The following is a 12,478-nucleotide window of genomic DNA, read 5'->3' as shown; positions in this document are numbered from 1 at the left end:
GTTTTACAGATTTAATGTAGTAGAGCTTCTCCTCAAATTACACTGATTTCTTAACACATTTCCCCTAATCTTGTCATTACCTGCACAAAAGGCCAATATGTTACAAGCTCACATGGAGTTTTCATGATCTTTTCAGCTAGTTTATAAATCATCATTGAAGTAAGCAGACCACACACAATCTATAATTTAATCTGCAGCTCGAGTTTTTACCAACTGCAACTCTTTGAGGAGACTCTGCCAGATAAGGTATTTTTGAAGTGGAATTAGGAACAGGAAACACTTATATATTATATAAGGTTATATTTTCGGATCTCCCCCTCCCACTTTCAAATCTCTTACTAGTTCTTCTTTCAGTTAGTCCTGATGAAGGGTCTCGGCCCGAAACGTCGACTGTACCTCCTCCTAGAGATGCTGCCTGGCCTGCTGCGTTCACCAGCAACTTTTATGTGTGTTGCTTCAAAGTTATATAATGCAATTTAACTTGCAAAGTAGCTTACTAATGCAATCCAATATAACTAAGTCAATTTCAATCATTTGGAATCAGCTTACTCAAAAATTTTGAATTGACATTGCAATTAAAATTATTTATATTTGTGATAAGCATATTTCAAGCTGTAGTATTCAAGCTGCACCAAATGGCCACTGTAAGATAGATCATGATAAGTGTTTTAAAGTAAACCCTCATTTTGACTAAAAGTCATTAATCTGAAATGCTTTCCCTCCATTTCTTTCGGTCACAGATACTGCCCGACCTTTGATGATCTCCAATATTTCCTGTTTTTATTTCAGATTTCTAGCATCTGCAACATTTCGCTTTCAGATTGTTTGATACAGCCTTTTTTTTAAGCAAATAATACTTTAAAATACTGCTTGATTGTGTTGGTTCATAGCAGCTTTGGAGCTTTGCTGTTTGTCCATGTGCAAGTAAAACATGAGAAATTATGATTTAAGATCGGTGCAATTCATGTCCAAAAGAGAAATTGAATTCCACTAAGTTATTCTCACTAAATAATTAATATTCAAAAATGTTATGCAAGTGCATCATTTGAAAATTAAGCAGAGTTAGAAGGATTTGATGAGCAGGGAGATAAATAGGAAAATGGTACTGATAGAATTGCTTGATGGGCCAAATATTTTATGGTCTTATATCATTCTTAGGTGCCATAAGGAAGCAATTCTCCAGCCACAAAGGACTTGTGTGGTCATAAAGAACAGGAGATTCCAAATTTTGTAAAAGATTGCCTCTACAGCAAGGAGCTATTCTCTTGGGAAATCAGTTGGTTGAGAGCAGAACAATCAGCATACATTTCCATAAAGTCACCAGCTTTCCAGTTTGAAACGTCCATTACTATTCTCAAGCCGTATCGTACCAGTGCTGTTGGAAAATGTTTTAATTAATATGACAGGGGGATGGGTGGGAATTCAGGCACAAATTATAAAAACATAGTAAATGTTCTTATAATTATTTTTTAAAAAGCAGAAAATAGTGGATGAAGTGAATGTAGGTTCCTTGGAAGATGAGGAGGGGGAATTAATAATGAGATAATGTGAAATGGCAGAGGCCTTGAAAGTGGGGGTTTCTTTTGTGAAAGTCATCAAGATGGAGGACACATGTAGTATGCCAAAGAAAGATGGTATTGATGTGAAAGGAGGTGAAAACCTCGATAGAATCATTGTCATAAAGAGAAAACTGGTGAACCGGAGGTGGCGCAGAGTAATGATGGTGCTAAACAGCGACTCTTTTGCTTGCATCTTCGGAAACAGCTCTATTTCCATCTCTAACATCTTTATTTTTCCCTTTCAGGGTTCTTTTGAAGACCCTGACTTGGAGTTACATGCTGACTACAGTTCTTTGCGGGTATAGGACCTGCTCTTGGGGTTTGGAGGCTTAGGATCGCGGGGCTCTGGAGACGGGCGGCTTGAAGGTCAGTGTCACGGCAGGAGACCCATCTGTCATTTGGGGAGTTGGATCTTTGGGCACACAGCTTGACAAAAAAGCGATGTAATGGACTTTTAACATCGTAAACTAATGAGTTGCTTGTTATGTCTCCCCACTTGCTGTGAAAATGGAGACATCTTTCTCCCTTCTTAGGGAGAGAGAGCACCTGTGATATGTCAAATACTGGGTGAAATGCAAACTCTTTGGGGTAACTGCAAGTCTGTTACTTTGCTCACGGTTGAGTGCTTGGTGGCGGGTGCCGATGCTTTTTTTTTAAACCACTGGGTGAGGGGGGGGGATTGTTGCTTGCTGCTGCTTACGTGTGGGAGGGAGTGGAGCTTGGGGGGGACTTTGGGGTTATAACATTTAACTGTCATTCATTCTTTGGGGCACTCCTCTGTTTTTGTGGATGGTTGCGAAGAAAAAGCATTCCAGGATGTATATTGTATACATTTCTCTGACATTAAATGTACCTTTGAATCCTTTGAAACCTAAGGGTACTGGGAGAAATGATTGAAGTTATAGTAGAAACATTTGTGATAACTTACCAAATTTTCTCAACTCTGGAAAGATCCTAACAGATTGGAAGACAGTGAATATCATGCCACTGTTAAAAATAATGGATGCACACAAAAGGCAGGTAATAATAGGCCAGTTAATTTAACATCTGTCATTGAGAAAATTCTTGAAGCTACCATTGAGGAAACGTGTTTTTATTGGATAGCAGTGATAGGATCAGTCTGAGTCAGCATGGATTTATGAAGGGGAAATCATGCTTGACTAATCTTCTGGAATTTTTTTTTTTTTTTTTTAGGATGTAACTATGAAAATGGACAAGGGAGAGCCAATGGATGTAGTGTACCTTGACTTTCAGAAAGCCTTTGATAAGGTCCCACATAGGAGATTAGTGGGCAAAATTAGAGCACATGATATTGGGGGTAGGGTACCGACATGGTTCATAAATGGTTGGCAGACAGGAAACAAAGAGTAGGGATTAACAGGTCCCTTTCAGAATGGCAGCTGGTGACTAGTGGGGTACCGCAAGGCTCGGTACTGGGACCACAGCTATTTACAATATACATTAATAATTTAGGTGAAGGGATTAAAAGTAACATTAGCAAATTTGCAGATGACACAAAGCTGGGTGGCAGTGTGCAATGTGTGGAGGATGTTGAAATAATGCAGGATGATTTGGACAGGTTGGGTGAGTGGGTAGATGCAGTTCAATGTGGATAAATATGAGGTTATCCACTTTGGTGGCAAGAACAGGAAGGCAGATTACTATTTGAATGGTGTCAAGTGAGGAAAAGGGGAAGTACAATGAGATCTAGGTGTCCTTGTTCATCAGTCACTGAAAGTAAGCATGCAGGTACAGCAGGCAATGAAGAAAGCTAATGGCATGTTGGCCTTCATAACAAGGGGAGTTGAGTATAGGAGCAAAGAGGTCCTTCTGCAGTTGTATAGGGCCCTGGTGAGACCACACCTGCAGTATTGTGTACAGTTTTGGTCTCCAAATTTGAGGAAGGACATTCTTGCTATTGAGGGAATGCAGCAGAGGTTCACGAGGTTAATTCCCGGGATGGCAGGACTGTCATATGTTGAAATATTGGAGTGACTGGGCTTGTATACACTGGAATTTAGAAGGATGAGAGAGTATCTGATTGAAACATATAAGATTAAGGGATTGGACACACTAGAGGCAGGAAACATGTTCCTGATGTTGGGGGAGTCCAGAACCAGAGGCCACAATGTGAGAATAAGGGGTAGGCCATTTAGAACGGAGTTGAGGAAAAACTTTTTCACCCAGAGAGTTGTGGATCTGTGGAATGCTCTGCCTCAGAAGGCAGTGGAGGCCAATTCTCTGGATGCTTTCAAGAAAGAGTTAAATAGAGCTCTTAATGATAGTGGAGTCAAGGGATATGGGGAGAAGACAGGAACGGGGTACTGATCGTGGATGATCAGTCATGATCACAGTGAAGGGTGGTGCTGGCTTGAAGGGCCGAATGGACCACTGCTGCACCTATTGTCTATTGTTTATTGTATATCTTTCCCATCTATCTCAAGATCTTGAAGCATTTCCAGAAGATTTTAGTGTCTGACAGTGTCAAAAGCTTTTGCATAGTCGATGAAACACAGGTAGATGTCTTTTTGTACCTGGATGGCTCGTTCGCAGATCATCCGTAGCATGAAAATTGCATTTCTGGTTCCAGTGTTTTCCACAAAGCCGCATTGTTCTTTACTGATTTCCTGTTTTATACTGCCTCTTGCTCTCATCTTGATTACTGAAAATAATTTTCGCCATATGGCTCATCAAGCTTATTGTACAATATAACTCACATTCTGTTGCTCCCTCTTTCTTTGGAAGGGTGATGAACACTGATTTACTTAAATCATCAGGTATCTCCCCATGATCATAGATTTCATTTGCTATTTGTTATTTTCTCTATTCCAAAATCTTCTAAGGCCAGTATCATTTCAACAGCGATGTTGTCTGGACCAGTTGCTCTGTTATGTTTTGTTTTATTTATGGCTGCTCAAATTTGATTTTAGAATGCTAGGTCCTTCAAGGTTCTTATTTATGTTCGGTTTTTCTCTTCTTTGGTCTTCAAAAAGTTCTTTAATATATTCTGTCCAACTGTTTAGGATTTCCTGTTTGCTCATAATTAAACTGCCGTCTTTTGCCTTGATGCATCCACTTGCTGAGCAAGGTCACTTCCCCGTTAGTTCTTTAATCTTACTGTGCATCAACTTTGTCACAGGGAGAATGTTAAAAATATCATGGACCACACACACATCAAGTGAAGTAGTTCTCAGAAGAGCCCAAGCAGTTAGATCACTCATACCAACAATAAGAGAAAGATAACTCAGATTCCTAGGACACATGTGGAAAGACGAACTAGAAAAACCTCATACTCTCTGGAAAGATCAAGGGGAGCAAACCTAGAGGAAGACCTCGGCTTATGTACATCGAAGGCCTAGCCAGGTGGCTACACATCAAGGAAATGGAAGTCATCCAAAGAAAGAGGGATAGATCGATATGGAAAACCATGGTCACCAATGTCCGCATCGGATATAGTACCTCGACAGAGAGTGACAGACCATTGAGGAAGATATAGCAAGACATCTGGATAGAAGTAATTCTATCAGGCTGACAGCATGGATTCCTGTTTGACAAACTTACCCAATTTCTTTGAGGAGATAATGAATGCAGTGGATAGAAACAGAAAATAGGTGCAGGAGTAGGCAATTCGGCCCTTCAAGCCTGCACCGCCATTCAGTATGATTATGGCTAATCATCCAACTCAGAACCGTGTACCTGCTTTCTCTCCATACCCCCGATCCCTTTAGTCACAAGGGCCATATCTAACTCCCTCTTAAGCATAGCCAATGAACTGGCCTCAACTGTTTCCTGTGGCAGAGAATTCCACAGATTCACCACTCTGCGTGAATAAGTTTCTCCTCATCTCAGTCCCAAAAGGCTTCCCCTTTATCCTTAAACTGTGACCCCTCGTTCTGAAATTCCCCAACATCGGGAACAATCTTTTTGCATCTAGCCTGTCCAATTCCTTTAGAATTTTATACGTTTCAATAAGATCCCCCCTCAATCTTCTAAATTCCAGGGAGTACAAGCCTAGTTGATCCAGTCTTCATTCATATGAAAGTCCTGCCATCCCAGGAATCAATCTGTTGAACCTTCTTTGTACTCCCTCTATGGCAAGAATGTCTTTCCGCAGATTAGGGGACCAAAATTGCACACAATACTCCAGGTGTGATCTCACCAAGGCCTTGTACAACTGCAGTAGAACCTCCCTACTCCTGTACTCAAATCCTCTTACTATGAATGTCAACATACCATTCGCCTTTTTCACCACCTGCGGTACCTGCATGCCCACTTTCAATGACTGGTGTACAATAACACCCAGGTCTCATTGCCCCTCCCCTTTTCCTAAGGAGCCACCATTCAGATAATAATTTGTTTTCCTGTTCTTGCCACCAAAGTGGGTAACCTCACATTTATCCACATTAAATTGCATCTGCCATGAATTTGCCCACTCACCTAACCTATCCAAGTCACCCTGCATCCTCTTAGCATCCTCCTCACAGCTAACACTGCCACCCAGCTTTGTGTCATCTGCAAACTTGGAGATGCTGCATTTAATTCCCTCGTCTAAATCATTAATATATATTGTAAACAACTGGGGTCCCAGCACTGAGCCTTGCAGTACCCCACTAATCACTGCTTGCCATTCTGAAAAGGTCCCGTTTATTCCCACTCTTTATTCCTTTTGAAAAATCCAAATATACCACATCCACTGGTTCTCCCCTATCCACGCAACTAGTTACTTCCTCAAAAAATTCTATGAGATTCGGAAGACATGATTTGCCTTTCACAAATCCATGCTGACTGTCTGATGATTTCACCGCTTTCCAAATGTGCTGTTATCACATCCTTGATAAACTGACTCTAGCATTTTCCCCTCCACCGATGTCAGGCTAACCGGTCTATACTTTCCCAGTTTCTCTCTCCCTCCTTTTTTAAAAAGCGGGTTAACATTAGCCACCCTCCAATCCTCAGGAACTAATCCAGAATCTAAAGAGTTTTGAAAAATTATCACTAATGCATCCATTATTTCTTGGGCTACTTCCTTAAGCACTCTGGGATGCGGACCATCTGGCCCTGGGGATTTATCTGTATTTAATCCCTTCAATTTACCTAACACCACTTCCCTACTGACATACATTTCCCTCAGTTCCTCCATCTCACTAAACCTTCGGTCCGCAACTATTTCCAGAAGATTATTAATGTCCTCCTTAGTGAAGACAGAATCAAAGTGATTATTCAATTGGTCTGCCATGTCCTTGTTCCCCCACGGTCAATTCACCTGTTTCAGACAGTAAGGGACCTACATTTGTCTTAACCAATCTTTTTCTTTTCACATACCTATAATAGCTTTTACAGTCAGTTTTTATGTTCCCAGCCAGCTTTCTCTCAATCTTTTTTCCCTTTCCTAATTAAGGATAGTGGGCAACAGGTGGATGGTGGAAACTTGGATTTCCAAAAAGTGATCAATTAGGTGTTACATAAAATAATTATCTATTAGATAAGGATGCATGGAGTTGACAGTAAGGTATGAGCATGAGTAGAGGGTTGGTTAAGCAATAGAAGACAGTGAGGAAAATGGTTGTTTCCCTTGGCAGTCAGTGGTGAACAGAGCACCACAGGTGTCAGTACAGGACCTGCAACTGTTCATGAAAAACAAGATTTAAAGGATTTATAAATTATACACCTTGAAATTTGTCTGCTAACAGGCAGCCACAAAGCAAGAAACCCGCATAACATCATTTTTACAACGACCAAAAACCACTGCACAGAGAAAGAGAAAAAAGAAATCATGTAAACAATATAAGCAAGCCAACAGGATTCTAAACCTCGTACGTTGACAATTTGGAAGAGGGGCCAAGTATAGTGTATGTAAGTTTGCTTATATCATTAAATAGTGTGGAAAAGCAAATTGTGTAGGGGATGTGGAGAATCTGCAGAGAGACATTGAAGGTAAATGAGAAGGCAAGGGTTTGACAGATGGAATATAATTCTGGTAAATGTGAGGTCATACACTTTAAAAGGAAATTTTGAACATCGGATGATTATTTAAATAGTGAAATATTGCAGTATGCAGTTGTGCAGAGGAACTTGGGAATGCTTGTGCATTAGTCACAGAAGGCTAGTTCACTGATGCAACTGATTATCAAGAAGTCAAGTGGAATATTAGCCTTCATTGCAACAGAGCCTGAATTGAAGAACCAGAAGGTTATGCTGCTGAGGCCAAACCTAAAGTAACCTGTGCGTATCTGGTCTCCTTACTTGAGGAAATCTATACTGGCAGGTAGTGCGGAGGAGGTAGGCTGATTCCGGAGATGAGAGGGTTACCCTATGAGGAGACATCGAAGCACCTGGCACTATATTTGCTGGAATTCAAAAGAATGAGAGGGAATCTTATAGAAACAAAAAAAAATTATGAAAAAGATATACAAGATAGAGCCAGCAAAGTTGTTTCCACTACTGAGACAAGAACTAGGGGGCATTGCCTCAAGAGCAGAGGAATAGATTTAGACTTGGGATAAAGATGAGGAGAAATTGCTTTTCGCACAGTGTAGTGAATCTGTGGAGTTCTCTGCTGATGGAAGCAGTAAAGGCAGTTCATTAAATATACTTCTCACAGTTAGGTAGATTTTTTGCATGGGTGAATTAAGAGTTCTGGGGAAAAGGCAGAATGGTGGAGCTGAGTTCCCGGCTAGATCAGCCATGATCTTATTGAATACTGCAGAGGGCTAGATGACAAACTCCTGCACTCCTGCTCCTATTTCTTACATTTTTTATGTAACAAATTGATTTTCTGATTGGAAAACTGTGTCCAATGGGTGCTACAAGGAATGGTTCTAGGACCTCTGCTGTTTACAATCTGTATTAATGGTTTAGAACATGGACTAAGGGACTTGCAACTATGCATTTGACCACACAAGATACAACTATATAACAATTACAGCACAGAAACAGGCCATCTCGACCCTTCTAGTCCATGCCGAATGCTTACTCTTACCTAGTCCCACTTGTAGTTTATTGTGTGAGTATTCGTAGCGTCAGAGTGCGTATGACATCAGGATGTGGAAAAGGGTTTAAAAAAAAACCTGGAAGTCTGGTGAATAAAGTTGGTTGTTCAATCTACAGCGGTGACCGAGTTACATCACTATTACATGGTGTCAGAAATGGGATGGATTATTTATGCCCTGACAGTTGATCAGTCAGCCACTCGAGTCCATCATGAAGACCATCGCCACTAGTAGCACATGTTGCTTGGATGAACCAAGATCTGTTGCATATCTGGTGTAATGCTAATTTATCTGTGATTTCTGAAGCACTCATTGCATTGGGTAAATCCTGTTTATTTGCAGAGACCAATAGCATAGCATCTCTCAGCTTATCTTCCGCAAGCATTCGAGACAACTCCTCCCTTGCCTCACTGATGCGCTCTCAGTCATTGCTGTCAACCACAAGTATTAGACCTTGTGTATTCTGGAAATAATGACGCCAAAGGGGTCGAATTTTGTCTTGACCACCCACATCCCATACGATGAAGTTTACTTTTGTATTCAACTGTTTCCACATTAAAACCAATAGTAGGGATTGTTGTCAAAATTTCCCCAAGTTTGAGTTTATACAGTATTGTGGTTTTGCCTGCAGCATCCAGTCCCACCATGAGAGTGCACATCTTCTTAAACAGATCTTTGAACATTGTAGCGAAGTTTCCTATGGTGCTTTTGGCCCAGTTAATTAATCAGCCAGCGCATTCCTCGCTTCACGCTTTGCCGATGCCGTCCGGGAATCCACCCACCAAAGTACTTCCTGACTGTGGCTACTCTGCTGACGCTCTGACATTGCATGCACACACACCACGTCAATATGCTCAAATCGAGAAGGAATTACTCGCCATAGTTTATGGGTGTGAGAGGTTCCACCAATATGTATATGGCAAAGAAATCCAGGTTGAGAGTGATCACAAACCACTTGAAAGCATCTTCAAAAAGCCACTCTACCAAGCTCCTATGAGGCTGCAAAGGATGCCTCTCAGGCTACAGAGGTACACTCTCACAGTCACCTATAAGCCAAGAAAAGAACTGCACATTAAAGGGCATGCAGTGGATGTTGTATATCTGGACTTTCAGAAGGTCTTTCGCAAGGCCCATGGTATTACAGGAAAGTTACTAACAAGGTTGGAGCATTGGCTGATTGGTAGGAGGCAGCAAGTGGGAATAAAAGGATCCTTTTCTGGTTGGCTGCCAGTGATTAATGGTGTTCCGCAGGGGTCATTGTTGGGACCATTTGTTTCTATGCTGTATATAAATAATTTAGATGATGGCATTCATGGCTTTGTTGCCAAGTTTGCAGATGATGCAAAGATTGGTGGAGGGGCAGGTAGTGTTGAAATAGGTAGGATGCAGAAGGACTTAGACAGATTAGGAGAATGGACAAGAAAATAACAAATGAAATACAATGTTGGAAAATGCATGGTCATGCACTTTGGTAGTAGAAATAAATGTGCAGACTATTTTCTAAATGGGGAGAAAATCCAGGAATCTGAGATGCAGAGGGACTTGGGCGTGCTTGTGCAGAAGACCCTGAAGGTTAACTTGCAGGTTGAGTCAGTGGTGAGGAAAGCAAATGCCATGTTAGCATTAATTTCAAGAGGTCTAGAACACAAGAGGAAAGATGTGATGCTGAGGTTTTATAAAGCACTGATGAGGCCTCACCTTGAGTATTCTGAACAGCTTTGGGCCCCTCATCTTAGAAAAGATGTGCTGGCATTGGAGAGGGTCCAGAGGAGGTTCACAAGGATGATTCCAGGAATGAAAGTGTTATCATACGAGGAACGTTTGATGGCTCTTGGTCTGTACTCGCTGAAATTCAGAAGGATGAGGGGGATCTCATTGAAACCTTTTGAATGTTGAAAGGCCTAGACAGTAGACGTGGAAAGGATGTTTCCCATGGTGGGAGTGTCTAGGACAAGAGGACACAGCTTCAGGATAGAGGGGCGCCCTTTCAAAACAGATGGAGAAATTTCTTTATACAAAGGGTGGTGAATCTGTGTAATTTGTTGCTGCATGCCGCTGTGGAGGACAGGTCGTTGGGTGTATTTAAGGCAGACTGATAGGTTCTTGATTGGACATGGCATCAAAGGTTATGAGAAGGCCGGGAACTGGGGTTGAGGAGGAGGGAAAAAAAGGCTCAGCCATGGTTGAATGGTGGAGCTGGCTCAATGGGCCAAATGGCCTAATTCTGCTCCTATGTCTTATTGTCTTATGGTCTAATGATGTTATGGAACAGTAACAGCAGTGGTAACACTCAATTGTTGGTATAAAAATTTACTTGCCTTCATCCATATCTATTTGTACATGTAAAAAAAATTGTCTTTAAAATATTGAAAAAGTGCCCACATTTTTGCCAGAAAGTAAAAAAAAACTCTTACCAAAAGGAGAAATTACAAATGATCCATTAACATATAGTCCTATTAATTGTTTACAAACTAGATACAAAATAACATCATACATCTTGTAATTAATCACACATCACTTAGATAACCATAAAATACTTACGAAAGAGCAGAAAGGACACTGCAAGGGCAAGGAAGGTTGTAAACCACTGATAATAGATTCTGTAATTCTAAATCAAGCCTGATGGAAGAGCAAAAATATTTTATGTTATATTGACTACCAAAAAGCACTTGATTCTGTCACGTTCATGGTTAATAGAAGATCTAAACCCAATACGTGTGAAATTCCTACAATGTCTGATGAAGCATTGGCGTAGGTATAATCACCCTATCTATTAACCAGAAAAGAACTACCCTTAACAAAATAAACTGAGGTATTTTTCAGGGCAACTCCTTAAATCTACTATGGTTTTGCCGAGCTTTAAACTGACCAACTTACTGAGTCAGATGAAAATAAGGCATTAAATCAGAAACAACCAAATTAATTATACCTTTATGAACCTTCTATACATGAACAATTTGACCTTATATGCTCCTTCATTAGTAAATCCAAAGGAATTAATACAAATAGTAGAATTATTTTTTGAAAATAGTGCAATAGAGCTAGTAGAATACAAAACAGAGCAACAGAATACAGCTGATGGATGAATGCAAAACATATAAAGATTGGGGACGTCAACAAGCAAAGAAAATACATTATAGTCTGTTAAAGGGAAAACTTCCAACAGAATTTACTTCAAGGCTTAAGAAAATCTGCCAAAGAGAGCACAACAGTTAAAATAAAACAAAGGCAACAAACATATTCCCTATACCTTTATTAGCATATTCTTTTGTCATAATATCTTGGTCCTAAACCGATCTGGAAAATTTACAAAGAAAGATAAGAAACAAAATGACAAATTTTAGAAAACACTATGTACACTCAAACTTATTTAGATTAACACTACCTAGCACAGGAAGAGGAAGAGGGATTACAGACATAAAAAAAATCAGACAGATGTCAGATAAAACTTGTAAAGATATATTTTCATTAATGAAAACTGGATTCAGCACTCCATGTACACATGCAATTCTGATAATAAATACACACCACTTAAAGAAAACACAACCCAGAGAAATGAAGTTATCACTATAGATAAAAAGGTTATTCAATGAAAGAGCATCACCCTCCATGGAAGACATCCTCTCAATCTGAGCAGTAGATATCAACAAGAAAGCATTGAATGCCTGGATCAGAGTCGGTGATCTCTTCCCAGAAACTGAGGAGTTCCTTGTGGAAATACAGGGCCCAATGCTTAGCAAGTATACATAATAAAAGACCAGCAAATTCAAGATAATAAATACAGAAAATGTCAACAGAAACCAGAACCAATCCAATGATTTGCAGGAAATTGCAGCAGTTTAACTTAATTAATTACAAACACAATCAAGTGACAAACATCATTTACCAAATCAGAATACAAACTCATTAAAGACACCATATCCTAATATA

At 40.2% G+C, this 12,478-nt stretch overlaps 1 pseudogene; it reads right to left on the bottom strand.

Moving 5' to 3' along the window:
* Positions 1–8,704: 8,704 nt before the first annotated feature.
* LOC134353946 (ADP-ribosylation factor 1-like) lies at positions 8,705–9,329 on the bottom strand (annotated as a pseudogene).
* Positions 9,330–12,478: the final 3,149 nt, after the last annotated feature.

This window comes from Mobula hypostoma, chromosome 1 (assembly GCF_963921235.1).
Source record: "Mobula hypostoma chromosome 1, sMobHyp1.1, whole genome shotgun sequence".
In the NCBI taxonomy this organism is placed as follows: domain Eukaryota; kingdom Metazoa; phylum Chordata; class Chondrichthyes; order Myliobatiformes; family Myliobatidae; genus Mobula; species Mobula hypostoma.
This window is presented reverse-complemented; position numbering and strand designations above follow the sequence as displayed.